The sequence below is a fragment of the Protopterus annectens genome, chromosome 4.part0 (genome assembly GCF_019279795.1).
Source record: "Protopterus annectens isolate FY-2018-M chromosome 4.part0, PAN1.0, whole genome shotgun sequence".
In the NCBI taxonomy this organism is placed as follows: Eukaryota; Metazoa; Chordata; order Ceratodontiformes; family Protopteridae; genus Protopterus; species Protopterus annectens.
Window position 1 is genome coordinate 146,067,332 of NC_056733.1, and position 27,419 is coordinate 146,094,750.

Below are 27,419 nucleotides of genomic sequence, written 5' to 3' on the forward strand. Positions count from 1 at the left end.
CCAGTTAAAATTCCCCTGCATGTGTACACCAATGGTGCAGAGTTTGTGGGGAAAAACAGACTGTAAGGTGTTTCCATATTTTATGCTGTAGTGCTGCAGATGCTGCCTGTATGACTGGCTGACTATGATGCATTCCACCTGCTGGCTATGTAATTTGTTCTTGATTGCTTTTATTCTGCTATTTTCCTTTTTTTCCCTTCCCATTTCCACTCCTTTTAAGCCCCAAGGTATGCCGCACAAACCCAGTGCCCAAATGTAAACAGCCCTGCTATTTCCGGGGGAGGGGGGGTTTGTTTGTTTTAGACCCAGTGCACACTGCGCACACACGTTTAGCTAATGTAAACATGAAGAAATGGCCCTCCCTGGACGCAAACACACTCTTCATTTCATGGAATATGATAATACAGCCTTAAACACACACCCTTGCTTAGCTGTGCTTAGCTAAGCTTATCTTTGCGCCATAGGGCTCCAATGTACTTACAACATGCCTAACACACCCACTTTTCATGTCTGTTACTCCTCCTAGTTACATGATTGTGCTATAGCACCTACACGGTTAGGTGCAGTTTGGCACTTAGAAGATTTTTGTGATTCAGTAAATTTCCCCTCATTTACATACTCCACTGCCTTAGTCCATAGCTACTGCACTAACACAGAGCCTTTCCCCTTGACAACCACTGTTCCCTGGTATTGTTTTGATTCTGCATGCCATAGACTATAATGGCAAAATGCAGATTTTCCTTAACATTGAGTTTTCACAATTTTTCCATTTGTGCGCCACTGCCCTATGCTTAAAGAGCTGATATCAGCCAAAAAAAATAACGTTGGCCTGCCTAAAGACTATAATACATGCTTTTTTGGAGCTGTCATGCCTCTGTTTTATTTGCAGAAATGTATTCGGTTAGCATTCAAATACATTTCTGCAACTAACACTGTTTTGCACGGATACCTGCCTGCTTGCTGAATCACTAATTCACCTCATTTGCATGGTTTTCACCAGCAAATGAGGTAACTAGCATTCTGCACTGGTTTCTGTGCAAGAACAGTGTAGGCAGGCTCGTGCATGTCAAAACATTACTTTACAGGATCGCTCGGCGGCCAAATTCTATGAAGGACCATCTACACTGTTCCTGCATGAAAAAAAAATAATTTGTTGAATCCCGGGGATTGATACTTGGAAAGATCCAAGGCAAAAGAAAAAGGGGGTTGAAGAGGCTGAGGTAGACAGACAACCTTAATTAAGTAATAAATATGAATTTGTATGAACTTAAAAAAGAAGTTATGTACTCACCATAATGTTTCATGTGAGTGGTTCATTTCACCTTCATTCTTACAGATGGGTTCGGAGCCGATCCTTGGCTCTGAGTTGGCCTACTACAAAGCTCAAGGTCTTCAGGCAGCTCAAGGCCAAGTCCCTATCCCATAATGCATCTTGAGTTACCTCAGATCTTGTTTGCTGCGTCTAACAATACTATGTGCCATTCTAACACTTTTTTTAGGGAAAACCCATAGAAAGACTGAGCAACCATGATAAAACTAGTATATCGGTCCTCGAAAAACCCTGGAGGGGGTAGGAGGGAGGGAAGTAAGAATGAAGGCAAGATGAACAACTCACATGGAATGTTATGGTGAGTATATAACTTCTTTATGTGAAGTTGTTCTATCTCGCCGTTCATTCTTACAGATGGGTAGCGTCCCAAGCACCATCTTTCTCGGGTGGCTCATGGGAGTATGTTTTTCAGGACAGTAGAAACAAAGGAGGCCCTGTACCCGGAGGCCTTATCAAATTTGTAATGAGTGATAAAGGTATGAGGTCTTGACCAAGTGGCTGCTGCACAAATATTGCCTATAGGATGCCTAGCAGAAAAAACAGAGGATGTGGACACTGCTCTGGTAGAATGAGCCTTAATTTTGTGTTGTAAAGGTAAATTGGCAGCTGAATAAGTGAAGGTGATACAATCAGATAACCATTTAGATAGTGTAGCTTTTGCCACTGGTATACCTTTCCTAGAATCTGAAAAGGAAACAAAAAGTTGTTCTGATTTTCTGAACTCTTTGGTTTTATCCAGGTAAAATCTGAGCTGTCTATTTGGTTAAGGTTAGCTTCAGTACAAACTTTAGGTAAAAATGAAGGATTTGTTCGCAGGGACACTCTGTCAGCATGAAAAATCAAATATGGAGGTTTTATGGACAAGTCCTGTAGTTCTGATACTCTATGGGCAGATGTGATGGCTACTAAAAAGATAGTCTTCCAAGACAAAAATTTCAAATCACATGAGGAAGATGGCTCTAAAGGTGGGAGAATAATGCTTGAAAGCATAAAATTTAGGTTCCATGGGGTATAAGGGGGTTTCACTGGTGGTCTAAGGTGGAGGGTCCCTTTGAGAAAGGCTTTGGATAGCTTGTGTGACATTATGTTCAATCCTTCAAAGCCAAGGTGAAAAGACGGTGGCAAGTTGTACCTAAACTGTAGCTGCCACAGTTCCTTTGTTGAAAAGCATAGTCAAAAATTCTAATATAGAGGAAATGGGGGCTTGGTAGGGATCAGTGTTATTCTGAGAAGCTCATATAGAAAATCTCCTCCATTGCTAAGGTACAACTTCCTAGTAGAGGATTTATGAGAAGATATTAAAATATGCTGTGTTTCGTTTGAGAAGTTATGGAACTTGGCTATGTTGGGAATTGGAGCAGCCATGCTGTCAATTTTAGGGGCTGAAGTGAGGGATGAAGAGCCCCCGACAAATGCATCAGAAGGTCTGGAACTGGGTCCAGAATCCAAGGCTCTTCCAACAGATGACGTCAAAGGAAGGGGAACCAAATCTGACGAGGCCAGTGAAGGGCTAGTAGAATGATGGTCCTTCCCAGGGCTTTTGCTTTCTGTAATACATAGGGTATCAAGGGAATTGGTGGGATTGCATAGAGAAGACCCGGAGGCCAATCGTGTATGAGTGCATCCCTTGGGGAATCTTCTGGAGAGGGAATCAAGGCAAAGTAGCTTCTGCATTTTGTGTTCATGTGGGAAGTAAAAAGGTTGCAGCAAGGCTGGTCCCACCTGTGGAATATTCTTTCCGCTATCTCTTTTTTGAGGGACCACTCATAAGGCAACAAAATTGCCCTGCTTAGTTTGTCTGCAATCACGTTAGATTTCCCCAGGATGTGCATTGCTATCAGAAAGAGCTGGGTGGATGTAGCCCACTGCCATACTCTTAGGGCCTCATAACAAAGGGGATAGGACCTGGTTCCTCCTTGTTTGTTCAAGTACCAGACCACTGACATGTTGTCCTTCTGAATCGCAATTGTCCCCAGAGGGAGAGAGTCCTGAAAGTACTGCAATGCCAAAAGTACTGCTCTCATCTCCAGGACATTGATATGCAGATGTGTCTCTTGCTTGGTCCATGTGCCTTGGGCTGTTCTTCCCTGAAAATGCCCCCTCATCAGGGAAGTGTCCATGGTCACTGTGGCCTCTGGTGAGGGTAGGATAAAAGGACGACCTATCGTTAATTGAAGAGAGGTCAACCACCACTGAAGATCCTTTTTGCATGTGTTTGTTACAATTATTAGATGAGACATTGGGAGCTCTTGATAAGACCATTGAGTGAATAGCAGCCATTGTAGAATCTGCATGTGCATGCAACCCAATGGTATCTCTATTATTGCAGCTGCCATCATGCCTAACAACTTTAGCACTTCTGATGCTGGAGCCTTGTCTCTGCATATGATGTTTTGGACTTGCTGACAAAGTAGTAAAACTCTTTCTGCTGGAAGTTTTAAAGTGGTGGTGTCCAATTCTGCTCCGATAAAAAATGATATGTTGCGATGGTGACAAGGCAGATATTTCTGAATTTATGGTAATGCCCAGATGATTGCAAAGAGTAAGAGTGGTGTCCCTGGCTTGTACTGGCTGATGCCTGGTGGTGGCGGTGAGGAGCCAATCATCTAAGTACCGAAACACCTGGAATCCTAAATGCCTTAGGTGAGTCGTGACCACTGCCATACATTTGGTGAACACTCTGGGGGCTGTAGTGAGACCAAAGGGCAGGGCTCAAAACTGGTTATGACTGGCTCCCAGCTGGAAGCACAGATGATCCCTGGATGATCTGGATATTTTTATATGGTAGTACGCATCCTGTAGATCTATCGAGCACATCCAATTGTCCTTCCCTAAGAAGGGAAGTATTGACTGAAGCGTGACCATCCGGAACTTCTCCTTCTTGACAGATCTGTTTAGTCTGCTGAGGTCCAAAATAGGTCTCCAGTCCCCTGTCTTTTTTGGAGCTAAAAAGAATCTTGAGTAAGTTCCGGATCCTGTCTGGTCTGCTGGGACTGGTTGGATGACTCTTTTTCTTAGCAATGTTTGGACCTCTACTGTTGCTTCTTCCCTGTAACTGGGTGGAACGTTCTGGATTTTTGTTGTCAATGGAGGGGGAATGGTGAAGGGAATGAAATATCCTCTGTAAATTATACTTTGTATCCAGCTGTCATTCATTATTTTGAGCCAGGCATCTGGATACAAAGATAAGCGACCCGACTGCCTCCAGAACAGGACAGTCTGGCCTTCTTTCAGGAGTGCTGGTAGGGATTCCCAAAGAACTGGTCTCTGTCACCCTGGTTTTATGGACCCCCTCTGCCGCGAGGGTGGCATCTTCCATTATTGCCCCCTCTTCTGCCCCTGGAGGGGGGTTCACCATGTGTGTCCAGAAAGGCTTCTTGGACATTTTGGGACCATATCTTTCCTCCCTTTTGACCCTTGGGATAGGGTCTAGTAGAGATGGAAAAACAGACTCCGATGCCAGATAGAGTCTTTCCTTCCTGCTTACATCTGGTCAAATTTTCCTTAAATTTGGGCCTGAAAAGGGATGAGCCATCAAAAGGGGTGTTGACAAAGGATAACTTAAAGGGCTCCATGAAGGAACACAAGTGCATCCAGGAGTGCCTCCTAAGAGCAATTCCTGTACCTGCTGCCCTACTCATTCCATCAGCTGATTATGAGATGAGATGCATGGACGAGTTCCCTATGGAACTGAGGGTAGCAAGCTGGGAGGCAACTTTGTCTGAAGCTCCTGCAGCTACCGTACTCTGAAGAGTATCTCCAAGCTCTTTTAGAAGGTCTCTTTGCAGTCTTATAAAATGTGTGAGATAATTCAGTGAACACATGGCAAAAGTAGCTGAACTGTGCGCTTCCTGTATCTATCCATGATCCTAGAGTCTCTGTTAGGAGGATGGATAGAGGAAGAAGTTTCCGACATCTCCATGGTGGTGCCTGCCACCACCACCATGGCATCAACTGGCACTCCCTTAGTGAGAAAGGACTTATCCTGAGGAGCAGAAATAAATTTATTGGGCCTCCTAGGGACAGGCTCCATGGTGTCCAGAGACTCCAACGCCCTTCATGAGACCAGCTCCATGAGCTCATCGAAGGGCAGAGACACCCAATAGCTGGAGGGTTGAGACCCAAAAGCCTTCAGAAGAACAGGCTAATCTTCAGTAGGGTTGGTGGACTTCCAGCCACCCCTCTGCTTAAGGATTTCTAATATCTCTGCAAATGAGATATCTTCAGAGGGGGACCATGGGAACCCTTCCGATTTATCTAAGATGGTATCAGAGGTGAGAGACTCCTGCAGGGAGTCTAGGTGCTTCCTCTTGCAAATTTTCTTCCTGGGAACCTCATCAGTGGGAACTTCTGGTGAGGTCTCAGAAGAGCAGGGGCCACCCAGTGGGGCTTCCTGAGGCTCAGGGTCTCTGGTCTTCAAAGGGATCTGTGAGGCAGAAGTGGACACAGGCACTTTTGGGGAGGAGGTAGTTGGACCTGAAGTTGTAGATGTCCTGGGGGACATCACTCTCCTCATGGCGTCAAAGACACCTCTGCTCTGATGAGAAGGGACCACCGGATCCAAAGAAACAACCAATCCCATTGGCACCAGAACAGTGGCCTCATAACCAGATGTAGGAGCCAAACTCATCAAAGCCGAGGCCCCGAGAGGCAAAGTCAGAACAGACTGGTCAGTCCAACTATTTTCCCGGACCCGACTGGAAAGTGTCAGCTCCTAGACTCCTCGATGGGCGCCGAGGAATTCCGAGTAAACTGAACAATGGCACTGGAGCAGGTGTCAGCTCCAAAGGCTCAACAATCATTAGGTCCTACTCATCCAGCTCCAAAGGACCGGTATGGCTTGGAGGAGGAAAAGGAGTCAATGGCATAACAGTCTTCAGTTCTGAAACCACTTGGGTTGGAGCCGATAAAAATTTAGCAAACATCGGTGCCTGTAGCAACTTCTGCACCACATGATCCACATCCAAATTGGATAGGCTGATCGAGGACTGAGATGAATGTATGAAGGGTGGTACTGACTGAAAAATGGGAGACTTTAATACTTCGGAGACCGGTTCCAGGACAGGGGACCAGCTCCAAAAAGACAGGACGCTCAGCTCCGAAGGCTGTGGAGCCAACGTCGACGTTTTTTATAGATTTTGTCACATCAGTAAATGAAGCCTTAGAAGACTTTTTAAAGACTTGGGAGACTGGCTAGATTTATCCTGGTCACCCAAATCTTATTGAAATGAATATTTTAACAGTCTTCTGTTAATGAGTTTTCTTTTTCTTTCATGTAATACTCTGGAAGAAAAAGAATGGCAAATGGAGCAGCTCTCCTGCAAGTGCAAGGCTCCAAGACAGTAAACACAATTTACGTGACTATCTGTCACTGACATCTTTTGTCCACACTTTGGACATTTTTTTAAAACCTGACTTGGGATGTTTTTCTTTATCCTGGTCAGCCATGACACTATCTACTATACCACAAATACTTATTATTCAACAGGAAAGTACACACACACAAACTAACAATTTTAGAATACACTATAATATAACTGTAAATAGCCCTTAAAAAGAACAAATGGGCTGTTTAAATGTATAAACACACACACACACACACACACACACACACCAAATTGTATAAACACACACACGCACACACACACACACACACACACCAAATTTAACTATCTATGAATGCTTATAAAACACTATACTAATTATCTATATAAGGCACACCAATAAGGGAAGGGATAGTAAAGGCCTATAAAAAATGTAGGCCAACAGTAGAAAGAGAACTATCAAACTTTAAAGCTATAAAAGATCTAAATAACAACTAGCAAAGACCATCAACAGCTGTTAATATAACTATTAATATAAGAGAAAAAATTTTGAAAGTTTTATAGAAAAGCTATACTGGCCCGAACTGTGCTTGGAAACCTCCGATCTGTTGCAGTGGCAAACTAGATTTGAGGTAACTCAAGGTGCATCATGGGATAGGGACTTGGCCTTGAGCTGTCTGAAGACCTCGAGCTTTGTTGTAGGCCGACCCAGTGATGAGGATCAGCTACAAACCCATCTGTAAAAATGAACGGCGAGATAGAACAACTTCACATGAAATGATTCTTGACAGATAGGCCTGGAGAGCTGAAGTCCCTGAGGCTGTGAAAAGCTGGCTTGGTTACTTTAAAAATGAAATAATAAGTATGAGTAAAATGCTACAATTGAGTATATTGATCACCTATAATTATACTACTGTTACATTATGTGTATCATCTGACATTCAATAACACAGTTAAAACCTCAAGTATTTAGGAAAATAGTAATGTCAAAGATCACAAGAGTGTTTACATTCATATGTAATCACTGAATCACAATGGCTATTGATCACTCTAGATGGTATTGAATATTGATTCACAGTGGATTCATCAAAAATTCCAACGCTATTTGTAGCAACAGCAGCTGATTGAACAGTAACAGCAGCAGCAGTATCCTGTTGAGCAACTTTTCTGCCTCTCGCATCCATGACCTTAAGCATGAGAAACATTCTTGGAAGCATTGTCACGTTCAGAAGGTGGTTGTGGTGTTTTCACTAGCTCAGAGCTTTAACGTAAAAATACAATAATTCTGAAAGTTAAACAAGGGTACTTCTTACAAACCAGACTGTTCAGATTTGTTTCTATTCCTTTAGGTTTATTTGCATGTCAGGATGTTACACAAAATATGATCTTGTTTGTTCCACTTGACCAATCAGTGTATCAGATGCATTGCTTTTCTACAAATTGACACCACAAATCCACACATCCTCACTCTTTCCCATTTATACATTTCAACAAAATTCTTAAAGGATTTATCATAATAAGATTTCTGCCTATGCTGCCTTTCTTTCAGCAACTCACTTGTGTTCCTTTTATTTTCAGTCAAAAATAAGGGATATTAGAAAGTTAATTTTGTTTTAAAATGCCTTTATTTAAAAAGCTCTGCTGATGAAAATGTTGCGGATTGTAAAGGTATACTTTTGTATTTGTATTCAGAAGTGGAAAATAGTAATCTGAGTTTCAGTGATGTCATATCTCCTTACCAGATATTTTATGCTTTGAACCATATGTTTTACTTGATCATTGCTTTTCAGAGGTCTAAGGTATATTATGTTTAAATTTCCATTGTTTCACAAAAGTACAGAATTCATTGCTTACAAATTGTGGACCATTATTGATATTACCTCACCTGTGCATCACGTTTGACAAGGATGGATGTTAAGTATCAGGATAGCTCAGTAATTGCTTGTCATACACTGTTGTACTTCTGGGTGTTTTAAAAAATCAACATATTAAATATACCGGGCATCTTTATACTGAAACAGATCCAGTCACACTTTCATTAAAGAGAGCATTGATATTTCAAGAGATTTTCATATCCAGATCCTGCCTTCCACTACCCCCTGCAAAACTCAGTAATTCTGGTGATGTACGTCACATTTTTGATTAATTATTGCATTTCATTGAGATATTGCTACTCCAGAAAAGCTAACCAAACCCTTCAGTATAAAGAACCTCCTGAACTACAACTTAAAAGAAACCCCAGCAATGTAATGGTGGTCTTTTGCAGTGGTATACAATAAGGTTACTAAAAAATTGGTATACCCAGTGACTTCTAGACCCCATTATACAATATACTGCTAATCCAAAGAAGCTAACCAAACCATTCAGTATAATGAAACCCCTGAGCTACAACTTAAAAGAAATCCCAGCAACATAAAGGTGGTCTTTCCCAGTGGAATACCATATAGTTACTAAAGAATTGGTATACCTAGTGACTTCCAGACCAAATAAACCATGTATGTGGTTACCTGAACTAAATTGCAATGTAATATACCTATTGTAGCTGTCCTAAGGCTTCCAGTACATCACCATAATGAATAACTCATCACCCATCAACTCCTTTTTGGCATTAATTAATAAATATTTGTACTCACATCCATGGTCAGCAACCCTCCCCCCATAAAAGAATAACTGAATTATTTCCACTCTAGCTTCTACTCTAAATTGCACTCAGTCAGTCCTTATAATTAAATTACAATTTGGAACATTCCTAAGTGTTTTAATTATAAGCTTCATTCTGAAGCTACCAATGCATTTAACATATATATTAATATAAGCCACTAACTGATCCTACTAAAGTGTCTAACTTATAATACAACTTAGAACCCTCTCTCCTTAAGTGTCCACAACAAACATAATACAGTATTCTTTATTTTTAAACTTCCTCAAAGTGTCCATAAAAATGTTTCTGTTCTAAATGAAATTGAGATAATTCTTTGCCATTGCAGCCTTGGCAGCTCAAACCACTCCATTCACCCTCGCTATGCTTGGGCTCACTCTGCTTCCCTACCCTACCCCCATTTCCCACCCGCTCCCACTACTCCTATGTTTATACCCACATATACACCACCCACAATCCACACTGACCACTCAAATACCTCCACACTATATTATGTCCATCAACATAATTTAACACTACACCAATTATTCTAAACCTTCACCTATCAGCATTTCTCCACATATAGAAACACAAGCTTATTTCAAACCCTACTATTCAATACCATTTGATCATTTTTTTTCTTTATATCACTGTTGCTTATTTCCCTCAACATGATAATTTGCTCATGTCTAACCTCACTGCTAATAATCCTTAGTTTCACTACTTTATACTACCAAACCACCACACACTGTTATATCTCCACCACCAACATACCTTACAAACAAAGCTACTACTTTAACATCTATCCTCAGCTATTTCACTATATTGTCCCATATATCTCTACCCCATATAGCAACTATCATATCGTTCAAACCCCATTTTATACCCTTAACTCCAACTCATAGTACAAAATATGACTCATTCTACACTTATTTAATCTTCATCCTACTAAAGAGTTGAGATGTACACCCAAACCCAGGGCCAAACACAAATGCTAACAAAAAAACAACACTAAAAACTTAAATTTAACTAATTTGAACCAAAGAAGTATATGCAACAAGATAACCCCTACACACCTGGATAGAACAAAATAAACCAGATATACTAGCCATAACAGCAACTTGGCTACACCCCAACATCAAAGATATATAAATTACACCTCCCAACTATGCTATTTTTAGAGTAGATAGACCAAAAAAGAATGCCGGAGGGATAGCACTTCTATATCCTTCTGTACTCAACATTATATCCTACTCAGACTGTATAGCCATCTTTTCCAATGTCGTCATCCTAATAGCCTCACTGAACCTTAATGATACAAAAATAATTTGTATCATTGTGGTGTATATTCCACCTAGAAACAACATACCTGTCATAGAAGATATATTATCTTGGACATTACAAAATATCAAACAAGAAACAGTCATCCTATGTGACATGAATGTCGACTGGCACTCTATCACAACTGACTCTCCCATCAATAGCATTCATCTGTATGGCTTTACACAACTAATCACAAGCTCAGCATGATACAATAAAGACTTCACTTGCCATTCTCCTTTGGATTGTATTCTAGTCTTTCACCCAACAAACTTCTACTCCTCAGGTACACTCTCAATCTCACTTAGTGACCATCTTCTCACATATGCCATCAGAGCCAGTACCCACCTTCCAAAAACACATTCACTGGAATCGGTTAGAAACATAACCAAATTCAGTCAACAAATATTTAATGATTTACTGCATAAAATAAACTGGACATCCCTAAAACTACTACCTCTCAATGATTCAGTCTAATATTTAAATTCTACCTTCCTATAGTTGACACCCTAGCCCATGTGCAAACAAAAAGGTTAAAAAAATACAACCCCATGGATAACCAAAGACTGCATTAACCTGATGAAACAAAGAAACATAGCTTGGAACATATGGAAACTAAATAAAACTGAACAAAATATTTTCTCTTTCAAAACATTCTGTAATAACATAACTAAATTAGTCAACAAAAGTAAAAAGCCTACTACTCATACCTTCAGCTACAACATAAATCCAACCCCCAAAAATTCTGGCATTCAATATCTACCCTTCTCAATCCAAGTACAAACAAAGAGCACTCCCTTTCACCCAATGCCCCCCCCCCCAATCACTAATAGCAGAAGGATTTAATAAATACTTCATAAAATCCATAGCTGACCTACTGACTACTAACACTAACACAAGACTCACCACTTACTCTCTAACTCTAACACAAAAAACGCCTCACCATCTAACTTAGACCACACCAACAACAACCCACATAACCAATCCAAAGGTAACCAGACCTCTTTCTCCTTTCAGCCCATACCCACTTCAACAATAAAAAAAATTACTGCTCAAATTAAAAACCTGCTCCACATCCACAGATAATCTCCCACCACAATACCTAAAATTCACCACTGACTCTGTCGCTTATCCAGTCAGCATCCTCATAAATAGTTGTCTACCTGAATCAATAGTCCCTACTGTATGGAAACTATCACATATAACTCCAATGCATAAAAGGGGGAACTCCACTGAGATATCCAACCTTCCCCCATATCAATATTATCTCCTATATCCAAACTTCTTGAAAGGTGCATCCACCAACAATTAATGAAATACCTATTGCAGAACAACCTGCTTACTCAAACTCAGCACGGCCTCCAGCCTAGACACAGCACATCCTCAGCTCTACTCTCCTTTAAAGACTCTGTAAATAGGGCCAAAGATGAAGGATACCTGGTATCCTCAGTGTTCCTGGACCTCTCTAAAGCCTTTGATATGGTCTAATACCCCTTACTTCTTGATACCCAGTCCAATCTAGGTTGCTCCCCTACCAAAGTACAGTGATTTCAAAGCCATCTACAAGACCAGAAGCAATCCGTTAAATGGTCTAACCAACTCTCCCCCTTTCTACATAACCCTACAGGAGTCCCTCAAGGCTCCATCCTAGGTCCTCTACTGTTTAATATATTCATCAATAATTTACATGCCTTCTCTTCCCCTTGAATGCTTATTCAGTAGCAGATGATTCCACCTTAGTCTGCACCTCCTGCACTCTCCCAGAACTATTCAATAATACTCAAAAATCATTCACTGCTATTGAATCATGGTTCACAGATGCCCAAATTTTTCTGACTCCAAAAAAAAAAAAAAAAAAACAAACAAATTTGCATTCTTTCACCCCAAAAATACCACCCCCCACTCCAACCAATTTAACATCCACTCAGTCGACAACACTATCACTGACAGAGTACAAGAAACAAAATTGCTTGACATAATTATTGATAACTAACTCACCTTCAACCTTCATATCCAGCAAAACATAAGGAAAACAAAAAATTAAGACTTCTCCACAGAAATAGGCAATTCCTTACCACAACAACCAAGACTACCCTAGCAACCCCCCCCCCCCATTTTACTGTTCTTGTATACTTACCAACCTGCAAAACTCCACCAAGCCAAAATGGAACAATGCTATAACAAAGTTGCAAAGTTTGTCACAAACTCCATATACCATATACACTACTGTAAACCACTACAGGGACTAAACTGACTTGAACTCTCCAACCAACTAACATATATCCAATTATCTACTATACATAACTTAATTTACAAACACCACTGCCTGCCCTGGATAAGCTTGTCAAATATTACATACCAAGCAGATCACTCAGATCAGAAGACAAAAACCTGTTAGGAATATCCAAACCTTCTAAATGACCAGGTCAGTGTCTTTACTCATAACCTGTTTTTAAACTATGGAATTCTCTCCCTTCAAACACCAGATCAACCCCCAGACTGCCACTCTTTAAAGCCTTTCTAAAAGAGTACCTAAATAAGTTGTGGCTCTGCATATGTTTAACTGCAGGTTAATCCCCCTCTACCTCTGCTTCCTCCACCCACCTTCCTTTTCTCTACAATCTCTCTTACCCCACCCTGTATACCTATGAAACCTCACCAAGAATTCTCCTCCCCTCACCCTAACCTTAGCTGCATTCTTCTGTCTCTCTAAACCCCTCTAAATTTATAATTTCTCAAATCTTGTATGCTATTTTTCCCCTTTTTTAAGTAAAGCTATTTATATAACCTACTATAAACCTATTCTCATGTTAACATGATGCTACGTACATTAACCATTAGCTTCTCAAGTAATCCATTGTTAATCCATTGTAATATCTTAAAAGTTAAGTTAAATTTTAAGCAAAACTCTAAGTGACTGGCCATTGTTTTCTTTCTTCAGCTCTAATCTGCTTGTGCTGTATTGTGGAAAGTCTAACTACTGTCATTGCTTTCATATACCCAGTCATTTTCAGTTAAAAATTACATAGCTCAAGTCCTTCCTTCTTTTAAACATCATTCCTCCCCTGTATGTATTGTTCCCACAATTCCCATTTTTTTCCTTTGTGGTTTGCTCCTACCTTTTTCTAAGGATCTCAATACCAGTTGTTTTATCTCTGTTACTATGTTCACTAGGGTCTATATTGCAAGCGCGAACACTTAGGTTGTCGAATACAGCATGATCAACACCTATTAAGTGAACTGTGAGTACACCAAATGCCGGAAACAGTGAAATTCGAAATCCCGATTCGGCATAGTTAGTCCTTCTGCGGTATAGCACCGTAAGGTAAGTGTGCAATAGTTACGAACTTTAGGGTTAGGGTGCAGGTTAAGGTAAGTGCATAGACAGTAATGTATGTAAGGGTTAGAAGTAGGGTTTTGTTAAGTGTATGTGTGTGGATTATTTATTTTGTTTGGGTATAGCTTATTAAGGAAAGTGTGTGATAGTTACGGACCTTAGGGTTAGGGTGCGGGTTAAGGTAAGTGCATAGATAGTAATGTATGCAAGGGTTAGTGTAGGGTTAGAAGTAGGGTTTAGGTTAGTGTATGTATGTAGTTTATTTATTTTGTTTGGATGGGTAGTATGTAGCGAGTGGTGTAGTGGGAAGTATGTTTTATTTTCGTCACTGGATGGAACGGTGTTGGCCAAACAAAACAATTCGGAGATGTGTATTTCCGCGTTTTGAGGTTTCAGTGAATTGTGCGTTCATTTAATAGGTGTCAATCATGCTGTATTCAACAACCTAAGCATTCGCACTTATAATATAGACCCGTTCACTACTTCTAATATATGTATAATGTTTGCAACTGGGAGTGCGTCAGTATGGTTGGTGGTGTAAAATGCTTGCAACTAGGATTGTGTTGGTGTGCTTTATTTTCATTTACATAAATGTATGCTTGCTAATGTCATAAGTGATGGTTTAATAAAGATGTTTCTTGTTTTAAAAAGGGGCAGGAATTGAATAATTTATGTAATGTTGCTTAGGTTGTATGATATATAGCAATATATATCAAGCATGTTTGTTAATTTTAACTTGTTAATACAGTTTGATTACTTTTATATAAATGTAAATGTGCCTATGTCACAAGTGATAATTCAATGATAGTTCAATAAAGGTGTTAAAAAATGATTGCTTTAAAATTATATTCTATCAGTGTATGTACCTAAATGCATTGTGTTAAGTCTTAACTAACATTATTGTTGTAAAAATTGTAATCTATCTATGTATGTACCTAAATGTCTAAATGTGGAGCTTTTCTCCCTGGGCCTCTGCTAAAAATGGGTATTTGATCCAGTCGGTCTATCCCAGTTAATAAATGTCAAATAATAATAAAAATAATAAATAATAACACTTCTTCCTTTTGATTCTGATTTCTGGATGTGTTACAGATCTCACACATTTGGACCATTTATTCAGTCTGTTCTGAAATCTTAGGCCAATTAATGAACATTGTATTCTCTTTCCTTTCATCTGGTAATTGTCAGATGAGTCTCGTGGATTTCATCTACTATAGAATTATGAATATGAGTAATAAGGACAGCTTTTTTTCTCTAAAATATTAAGCCTTGTACCTCTTCTAATTTCTCAATAGTCATTGATAACTGTAAAATGGTTGTCATAACTCCCATAATCTCTCTAATAAGTTCTCCTTAAACTGCTGCATATAGGTGCTACACAATATATCAGCTATGTGCATCAGTTCACCTGATTTCTATGGCTCTTAAGGAATATACCTTTATAAACCCATTAATGTTTGAAGTACAGCTGGTATTTTATGAAGTACTTTTGAATATACTTTACAATTTAAGAACTGTTTCCATGATGGATAGCTTTTATCATAGATATTTACTTATTTATTTATTTATTTACTTTATTAACTGAGTTAGTGGTCTGGTCCACAGACTTTATTCAGCCACAACTTCGGGCAAGTAGGCAATTATAACAATATGTGGAACACATAACGCAATAAAATAAAATGCAGGAGGTGTGTAAACAAATAGACAGTTCAGTAATGCCATAAATCATCTACAACAGTTATTTGACATAGAGCATTTGCTACATTATATTTGAATTAAAAGTGAGTTTGTTCAACAGAAAAATGGCAACAGAAGAGTAGTAAGTTAAAATAAAGTAAAATATAGATTAGATCACGTGTTGCCAGGATTTCTGCATTCAGATACAGTCATGGCTGTGTTGACAACCAAAAACTATAAGTGACAATTCTTTCTCTGTTTAAGCATAGCATGTTTGAGCATCAGGCACAGACCTTAATCCATACATTACTGGCCTGCTTTCTTGCACTAGAACTGATCCAAGCACTTGCTGCCTAACATCATCTTGAAACATGTGGTTGCAACAAAATGTCACAAATAGATGCCTCAATGATTAGTTCTTTTAGCATCTAAAATCCTGTCTTGTTTCTGTAATCAGTCTAAGCAATAAGATCTGTCATGAGCTTCCTAAGGTGTACTGTTATATGAGACACATTATGAATAAATGTGGAAAGATGTATCATTTCAAAGAACTGCTTAAAAGATTACCTGCCTTGGGGTTTCAGCATATTTGTTATGGCACTGACCTTACTAGAATCTGCTGTGATAGCCATAAGAGTCAAAACAAGTTACATGCGTTTAATTCATTAAACCTTGGTGATGCTGCCAGGTGTTTCTCTAGGTTCTTCCTAGTGATGCTTCCAGGTATCTATTATTGCCTGATTATATTTACATTAGTAACTTTAAAACCATAATGCATATTAGCTAATTGGAGATTTCATGTTAAAGCAGGCATAAAGTGCAACTCAATTTATTGAAAGTTGACATGTATTTAGGTCCACTAAAAGGGATATTAGAGCAGAAGTCTGTGGGTTATATTCTCACTCCTTGTGATTAGATTGCTGACACTGCTGTGTAGCATTAGGCAGTGCTGCACTCCCGAGTGTCATCTTTTGGATGAGACATTAAACTGTGGTCTCATCTCCTTGAGTTGGTGGTAACTCAGATGAGTGTAAAAGATCCCACAGCACCTGTATGAAACAGTAGGGGTTCTTTATCACACCTTATGCACATTATTTACATAATCCACATTATTTACAATCATCTACACTTTGATATAATACAAAATAATTTCATATATTGTTAAATATTTCTTCCCATCCTTTTTTTCCAGAGTCAAACATGTATCTTCTTCAAAAATCTCTGATAATACCCATTTCCAATTAAACTTTACTTTATTAAGTATCTCAATCCATAATGTCATAGAATGAAAAATATTATATCGATTTTTCTAACTTATTTTCATTTTTTACTATAATACCCATATTCAAACAAATTCATATTTAAATTTTCAACCTTTTCAAAAACATTCAACATTTTATTACATATTTCTACCCATAACTGCTTTACTTTTTTTAAAAAAAACACATGCTCTGTTGTTTCAGGTTCCCCACAATGAATACTTATTCTTTCTTGTTTTCTTTTATAAGGCATGTTAGCTTTAACAGGCAGTTTACTTATCATCAATCTCCACAGAAAATCTTTATATTCATATATTTTCTTAAAGCATGTACATCTTATTTTAATAGCATTTCTTTTGTCCGTTTCTAAATGTTTCCATGGAAAAATATAATTATGTTCTTTCGCAATATTCAGATACAATTCTCTCCTATTTTTCAACAACATTTATATTCAATTTCCATAAAAAGATTTTATTTTGGTACCATCTTCATTCACATAACTTTTCCAACTTGTTCATGACACCATCTTCTCCCAGAAAAACTTGTATTTAACATGCAAAATATATTTATTACATTTCTATTCTCTTTTTTAAACCCTACTAAAGCCCTGTACAAATTCAAGGATGCTGCATGAACAATCAGGTTAATTAACCCTAATGCCTCTTTTTCTTCATTGACATACAAAATCCCTCTTGTAACTGTAGTTAATCTAGACTCCCATATAAATTAAAATACAACAGACAATCTTTTTCATAGTTAGACGGAATCATGTAAATACTTGCTAAGTAGGTTAACTTGCCCAAAAGAATACAATTTGTTAAGCAAACTTTTTTTTCAAAAACACATGCTGTGTTGTTTCAAGTTCCTCACAATGCCATAGGCTGCTGGCTTCGTTTGTCACTGGCTAATGCGATGTTTATCTCCCCAGGCACTTCCTATTGTACTCCATATCATCCAGGCACACCTCTCTTGAAAGGACATCCAAAACGGGACTTCAGACGTGCCTGTAAACATACAGCCTCTCCCCAAGACTAACAGCATCTTCCTAGTGCTGCGTTTAACTCCCCGGATGCTTCTTACTGTATTCCATATCACCCAGGCACACCACCCTTGAAAGGACATCCAAAATGGGACTTCAGATGTGCCTTTAAACATACAGCCTCTCCCCAAGACTAACAGCATCTTGCTAGTGCCATGTTTACCTCCCCAGGTGCTTCCTACTGTACTCCATATCATCCAGGCAAACCTCCCTTGAAAGGACATCCAAAACAGGACTTTAGATGTGCTTTTAAACATACAGCCTCTCCCCAAGACTAAAAGCATGTATGTAATGCAATCTGTTATATTTGTCCTACTGTTTTTGGCAAACAATAATTTAGTTTAGTGCCCCCATGCATTTGCTAGCAGCCTACTGTGGCCTACTTTCCTCCCTGATCCTCTTCTCACTTTCTTGCCAGCTCTGATCCTTCCCAGTTGTAATTTACACTTTTGTCACTAAGTGGCAGTGTTTACCCTCTCCCCGTACCTAAACCTAACCTATGCAGTTCTATCTGAATTAGTATTTCACCTCAGTGCATTCCCTTCCAATCAAATAGTTTTTACCTTTGCCTTGTCTGCATTTGGCCAGCATTTTCTTTTCAAACTTCAGTGTAACCTCTTCTGTTCTGACTTTGACCCAGAAGTTCCCGCTGAGCTTCCTCCATCCAGCACCATGCATTTTCTCTGATACACTGATTGGTTTTGGTAAGCCACCTTCCTTCTCCTCAGCTCTACCCATGCCGTTCACCCTTTGGGCTCACTCCGCTCCCCTACCCTGCCTCCAATTCTCACCCACCCCCACTGCCTCTACACTTATAGTCATAAAATCACTCCCACCCCCAAAGATCCAATCACAAGCTCCCCACCCATTCAATCCCTCCCCCACCTCACTTCCCTTACTCACCTTGCACTTTAGAACTAGCTTGACTAATCACCTACCCATTCTCCTCTCCATAAAACTACATATCCCCCTACCCCACAAATACTGAAAAACTATCATGCCTCTAAAACCTCCCTCCAATGTACCCCTACCTCTTCTTCTTCTTTTCCTATCCTACCTTCACCTTCTCACCAATCCTCCTAATTCTAATCACTCTCTCGCTTTCCATACTTTTCCATACCCCATATATGTCAAACACTCCATAACCATTATATTCTCCTATCTCTATTTCTTCAATAACAGACTCCTGTTCCATTATAAAGTCATTCCTGTCGACAGCCTCTCATCCACAGTCCCTAACAACACTACTATAACACAACACCTGACTCTCAAACATAATACCAAGCACTCTAAATTCCTCTTTTCCCACACCCAACTTATTACCATCCTTCTCTCTGGTGACATTCACCCTAACCCCAGCCCCTCTACATTTCATCAGTCAAACTCACCCCTGCCTCCTCTCCCCTCATCCTTAAAATCCCTTATTTTCACTACTTTTGATGCTCAAAGCTTATATAACAAAATTCCTAACTTTCATGCCTGGCTGCACCATAACCACCCTGATATCCTATCCATCACTGAAACATGGTTAAAGCCCCACATACAAGATCCCAAAATCACTCCTCCCAACTACAACATCATTAGAAAAGACATTCTCTAATCCTTCTCCCTTGCAGTTACTCCCTTTGCTAAATCCATACCCCAATTTGCCAATGCCAAAATAACTATGGCCCTCCTACAGATGAATAGTAACAAACATACATGTATAGCCACTCTTTACATTCCTCCAGGAGACAATATCCCCATTTATGAAGATATCCTCTCCTGGTTTTCCTCTAACATTACCAATGAGACCATAATCCTCAGTGATATTAATATTATCTGGACTGATAGTCAGTCTCCTACTTCATCACACAACATAAACCTATACAACTTCTCACAATTAATTAACTCTGCTACCAGGCCCTCCAAGCACTACTCCTCTGGTACTACTCTTGACTGGATTCTAGTTTCTCACCCCCATTACATCTATGATAGCGGTATCCTACCTGACACTCTTAGTGATCATATTTCCTCTTTTGCTCATCGCCTTCCCTCCTCCTTACAACTATCCCACACTTATATCTCCACCCACTCTCTCAAAAACTTCAACCCTGAAACCATCTGCAGCTCTCTAAAACACACAAACTGGAGCCCTCTAAAAACACTGTCTCTAGATAATGCTGTAGCCTACTTCAATACTACATTCATAGACCTGTTAAATATCTTCGCTCCCTTCAGAACCAAAAGAATTAAAAGTAAAACTGTTGCATGGTTAACCAAAGAAAGTACAACCATCATGCATCTCCATGACAAAGCCTGGAAACACTACCAGAAAAATAAAACTCCCGCCACCCTGAATGAATAAAAGCTACTTCACAACAAGGTAAAAAAAATGTATTGTATCCAACCGTGAATCCTACTTATCCACACTTCAAAATAACCGCAAGACCAACCCTAAAAAATTCTGGAATGGTATTACCACCCTCCTCAACCCTGGCAAAAGACACAATCTCTGCCCTGACCCAAATGCCTCTGACCTGTCATCAGCCACCCAATTTAACTCCTTTATTGATTCTATAGACAAACTAACTTCCTTCCCCAACAAAGCTTCACTTCCACCTCCTCCTGTCTCTCCCTCCCCTAACACTACCACCTCCCAACCCCCCTCCTTCACTATCAAACCCATCCCTATCTCCACCATAAAAAAACTCCTTCAGAAACTGAAACCATGTTCAAATGCCCCTGATGACCTTCCTTCCTACTTCCTCAAAATAGCTGCTGATGCCATCGCCTTTCCCATCTCCATTCTAATAAACTGCTCAATCCAAGAAAGGTATGTACCCTACTCTGGAAAAAGGCCTTTATCATTCCCCTTTGTAAAGAGGGCAACAACAATGACATTCCCAATTTTCGACCAATCGCCATCTTATCCCCTAACCACCTATCACTCAACGCGTCAAAAACTAAAATCATGTTATTTATCCCTTCAAAAAGTAAGAAAAAACAAATTCACAGCAGCTTCAATGTAAAACTGATAATCCCAGAAATGAAGCAGCTTGTCAGGCAAAACAATAAAGCCCTGAGCAGTACGAAATTGTAAATAACACCACGGACAGCTCGATACACTTCACTACACTTTATTCCAAAAACACAGCACATTAATGCTCCACTATACGTTTTTGTTTAAAAAGAACTTCATCAGATGTCGGCTGTTCTATTACTACAACTTTTATACCCTTTACTTGATTAGATTGATTGGATTAATTAACCAATTTGAAACTTGAATTTTGTATATATATGTCTCTATGTTACAATCATTAAAACTAAAAACGCTTTTCATCTTAATGTTGCAATCATTAAAACTAAAAATGCTTTTAATATTATGATGAAACATTAATAAATAATGAATGAATAAAATACATATTAAATTAATAAGACTTGCTTAAAAACACTTAACTTCAAAAATGAATTTAAAGTTAAATTCCATTAGGAACCAATTGTTAAAAATAGACACACACACACACACACCAGCTTGAATATTTAGTTTAAATGGACTTGATACTCCATCTAGTGGAAAACTCATAAAATTACAACACATGAATTATACAGCCATAAGGCAATTTAAATAACATCACTCAGTTAAGACTGTTAAAAACAGGAAACTATAATAAATGTATGTTTGTCAAATGTGTTAAAAGTATTAAAAACTTGTGTTTGTACCATATTACAAAAAATCCTGAAAATACTTTTAAATGAATTAAATGTCAACTATACATACTAGAAGGCATACATTAAAACATGTTGGTTTCAAATAAAGTGCAAATGCATTTCAGAGTTTAGCTGCTCTTAATTTTAATAATGGGGCAATTGAAATGTGTTCATTGAGACCCGGTGGTTTATCAAGTAAAGGGTATAAAAGGTGTAGTAATAAAACAGCCCACATCTGATGAAGTGCTTTTTAAACAAAAACGTATAGTGGAGTGTTAATGTGCTGTGTTTTTGGAATAAAGTGTTTTTGGAATAAAGTGTGAAGTGTATCGAGCTGTCCGTGATGTTCTTTACAACTTCGTACTGCTCAGGGCTTTATTGTTTTGCCTGACAAACCTCTTCAAAAAGTACCATTATAGACAAGAACTCATTCTCCATTACTAGCCAAAACGAGGTAGCCTCCCATGTAAAGTTTCTAAGAGTCCTTATTGATGAACAGTTAAAATTTGATGCCCACCTACAAAATAATATAAACAAAACCCACCAGAAACTCAGCATGCTCCACTACCACAATTGCTATATCACTCCCTCTACTAAGTTTGTACTCTCTACAACCTACCTCATTCCTCTCTCCTATATGGTGTCCCACTTCTTACTAACCTTCAGTCTTCTCTAAAGACAAAACTATCCTCCTGTTATAACAACATTTCTATGTTTGCTACCATCTATAAATCCTCCTGTCACCACTGCAATGGCCTACACACACTAAACTGGCTAGAACTACCCAACCATTTTACCTATATTCAACTTACTCATGCCCACAAACTCATCTTCAGTCCCTCTGTCTGCTCCTCCCTTGCCTCCTCTCTTAAAATGCATCTACCTGATAGACTTCTAAGATCCAGTAACCAGAATTTGCTTGAAGTGTACAAGCATGCTCACCCACCAGGCAAACACCTACTATCCTTTTCCCTAGCTCACCTCTGGAACTCCCTGCCACCACTTATTCGTACTACCCGCAACCACTCTCCCTTTAAGACCCTGCTATATTCCCACCTCACAACCCTCTGGGAATGTTCCTGCTCTCATCCCACATGACTCACCTCTACATTATTGCCCGTTTCTCTCACTCCTTCACTCTCTCTTCGCTTTCATCATACTGAGCTTCACTGACTCTTACACCTTTCTTTTCACTTATTTTACTTTTACTCCTACACTACTTTTTTCTCTTACTGTCCCTCTTTTCTTACATTCAGTGCATAACACCTCTTATTCCCCTAGTCTACTATAACTCTGCTATGAGTACGTGAAACTCTTTTGCCACCTCTGTATGATATTTCCAATGTGTAAACAAATCTATCTGTAAATATGCACCAATGTTTTTTCTTTTTTCCTTATTTTTCTTTTTTAACTGATATATATATATTTATGTGTGTGCTTATATTTTCTTTTTTAACTGAATTTCCACTGTATATACCTTCATCCTTCACCAGTATTACAAAATGTAAATACATTGTCTTCATTTTATATTGTTGTCCTGGAGCTTTTCTCCCCTGGACTCCATTGAAAATGGGTTGTTCTTGGCCCAATGGACTATCGCAGTAAACAAACTGTAAAATAATTAAATAAATAAATAACTTGCAAAACATACATATATCTCTTAATTCCTGAAATATTCTCTCCCACTGTTTTTCTTATGCTGACAATCCAAATATGATTCCTAGTATAACTATAACCTTGATGTTAAACTGTATATCTTCTATATTTCTCATGAATCCAAAAACTTTACTTTTGTCCTTATTTATAAACAAACCAGGTACCTTTAAGTATTTAATTATCTCTCTGATTGCCACTTCCATTCATTATTTATTCTTCGTAATTAAAACTATATCATCTGCACAAGTATATATTATTGGCATTCATATTTCCTCTGTTATATTATAGCCTCCCATATTTAACGCTCTATTCATTTTATTGACAATCACAGTCATAGCTAAAGCAAATAAAATACTACTTGCAGGACACCCCTGCCTTATTCCACACCCTTTTTTGATTTCCTCACTTAACCATCCATTTAGAATTATTCTTTCATTATTTTCCTCATATACTGACTTAAGCCCCTAATATATCCCATAAACATTCATATTGTATTTTATCAAATGCCTTACTCCTACCATTTCTTTGGTTTCCACCTTTTCATTAATAATATCATCTATTACTTCTTTTATTATGCATAATAAATCTTGACTTATTTTACTCTTTCTACCACAATTTGTGTGTTCAAGCAATTTATCTACTTTGTTTGTTAATCCTTTATCTATTATTCTGATAAATATCTTATAATCTGACTTATTCAATACTATTACTCTCCAATTTCTTATATAATCTTTTCCTCCAGTTTTTCCATATAAATTTCATGATTCCTATACATATCTCTTTATCTGCCTCTCCTATCTTTAGCCATTCATTTAACACCTCCACAAAATACACTTTTTGCCAATCTTCCATATATTGTACATATGATACTCAATACCATCCATTCCTGTAGCTTTTTCCAAGTTAAGATCTTTTAATATTCCATTTAACTCTTCCACATTTATATTTTACTCCAAGCTCTCATTAGCTTCCTTACTTAGTTTAACTGTCCATTTTTGTCTCTTTTGCCTCTTTCTTTACGAAAGTATGTTCTATATACTTTCTGATTACCTCAAGTATTCTGTTCTGTGTAGTCATTCTTTCTCCTTCATTATTCTTTAATTCCCTTATTATTCTGTTATTTTCTTTTACCAGTTTATTCAAGTAAATCGACACCTCTTTTCTTCCATGCAAAACAGTTTTGTTTATATAACAGTTTCCTAATCTTCTCCTGATTTATATAATATATATTCTTTTTTTTTCTTATAAAAAACTGTCTTATTCCTTAATATTTCTCTAAACAATTCCTGACTCAACTGCCTATGTTTTAATTTCTCTATCCTTTTATTCCCATCTTGACACTTCAAAGTATGCTTTTTATATTTTTCCTTAAAGCTTTTCCACCAACTTGTCCAATTTTCATAGACTATTTTTCTATCTATATGATCTTTCTATAATTTATTGATCTCTTTCCTGTCTTCTTTATCTATATCTTTTTCATTAAGTCTTTTAACACCCTTGCCTATTCTTAAATATCCTTCTTTCTCACGTTCCTCTATCCATATGGCTACATGATCTGAAAAACCTATCCTTTTTATCCCTTTTTGCAAAATTCTTAAACTATCAGATACTAGAAATAATTAATTTTGTTTTTTATTTCATTTCAGCTGTAAGTCCAATGATTGTTATCCCATATATAAAACATTCTACTTTTTGTTATCTCATATACAATTCTAACATCACTGTTTTTTTTTTCTTTTTTCTTAGATTGCAATTAAAATCCTTACTAATATTATAGCCATATAAACACGCACATAAATTAGAATCTTTAAACATTATCTCTCTTTCCTTCTTTGCAACATATGCATACATTGCAATAATTCTGTAAACATCTGTTTTCCACCTTAAGTCTATCACCATTTCTATTACTGTAAAACCTAAGATTTTAATGTTTTCCTGACATAACGCACCTGTTCCTGAACATGTATCTTCCATATAATATTTTCACCCCATAATACTTCAGTTTGCAGACTTTCTTCTGTCAAAATTCTAGTATCTTCTAATATAATTATATGCATTTCAAGTGAAGCACACTATTCTAATATACATAACCTTCTTTTAATATTCTTTATGCTATTAACATTTAATGCCAAGATCTTCAGCCTTCTTTTAAAATGAAATTATTATTATTATTATCCCCATCTCATCCTTTACCTTTTTTTTGTTTTCTTTCGCAACTACACTTTTAAACTTTCTTGTCCTCTTGTTCACCCTTTTTCCTATAGAGTTTTTCTTTCCCCTCACTACCTGACATTTAACATTTTTCTCTTCACTCGTACCAAGCAACTCATCTTCCCCTTCCTGTTCTCCATGTTTTCCATCCACTATTATATCTTTCTTGCTTTCCTGTATACTAACCTGTCCTTTTTGTTCCTTTTCTATATTCCTATCTATGTCATGTACAGGATCCTGTATATATTCTTTTTTCTACAACTTCTACATATTCTTCACAGTCCACCCATGTATGTCCAGTTTTTCTACATTTTTTACATTTCATATCACATTTTTTCACTTTGTGTCCTGGTTTATCATAAATAAAACATTTTAGTTAGCCACAATCACTAATCAAATGATTATTTTTTCCACAAAAGAAGCATGTTTTTGTCTGCCCTCTGTATTTCACAAATCTTCTGTTACCATCCACATTAATCACACTTGGAATGTGTAAAACATTTTCATTTTCAAAATAACCCCACACTTCCAACCCCCAGTCCATAAACCTTGATCATCATACATTTTTTTTATATCTATAACTTCTTTACATATAGTGCTTTAATTCCTCTGCCAGTATGCATGTAGATTGAGCAGTTAGTGAGATATTATAAATTATGTACAAAACATGACAAAAATGAATTTATTGTGTTTATTATGGTTCATAAAACTCCAGTTTAAGACCTATAACCTAATGAATGCGACCACCGTAAAGATTAGTTTGTGCTGAGCACATTGTCACTTACACTTCTTAGTAATCCTCACAGTTCTAGAGATATAAACATTGTTTGAACTTTGGGGATATAACTTGATTTTATGAAAAGGCACAGGTTGTAACCATTGGAAGGTGGAATACAAGGTTTTAGAGCTCTGTTGAAGGGAATGAGTTAAGAACTGACATACAAATCTGACATTTGTTTTTATTCAGTTTCAAACCTTTTTGCCTCAATCTATTCATCAACTCCTGTTTAGTAGCACCTCAAAGTAAAAAATCTTTAATTTTATGGATACTTTTTTAGCCTTTCAATCATTTCAGCCACTGTTATTTAAAATACTTCTGGCTGGATGATATTTGATCACCACGTGTGTTTGATCACCATGTGTCTATAGTGGTGAGGAAATCATTCTATGTTACACAACTTATAAACAAAGGCATGGCATCTAAGTTCAAAAAAGTCATCGTTCCACTTTATTCGGCATTCGTCAGACCTATCATTGAGTACAATGACCCCTTTGGTATCTACCTAACCAGGCATATCCAGCAATTGGAAAGTCCACAGAGGTTCATCACAAAAAGAATACAGGGCATAAGTAATATGTCCTAAGCAGACTGTCTCAAGGCCCTAGCCCTGTATTCTGTCTCCTACAGGCTTTTGAGGAGAGATCTATTCCTGGCATACAGGGCATTGTCAGACCCCACTCTGATGGACCTCCTGCATTTCCACAAAACAAATAGTAGCAGAATGACCCATTCTAAAGTCTTAAACCTTGCCTGGGATATAAATAGGACCTGCTGGAGAGACAGGTATGTATCCCAGAGACTGCCCTGTCTCTGGAACAGGCTCCTCATCCACGTGAAGCAGAGTTCCTCCCTAACCCAATTCAAGTGCAACTTGGACAATTGGATGGGAAACTGAAAATTCATCCCTGGTTTGGCACCTATGTCTCTAATGGACAGAGGTAACCTATAAATGGTTCATCTCCCAGGCCCATGCTTTCACTTCATCAAGGGTATCATAACTTGTCAAAGATTTGGGATACATGGTTAGGCTTTAAAAGGCCCTTGTGGTCGTTAGCCTAGTAAACACCTATGAACCTATTTCAAAAGATAAACTTGGAACTATGTGTATTTAAATCTTGTTTTACTTGTGTAGAATTATCATTCAATAAAATACTTTT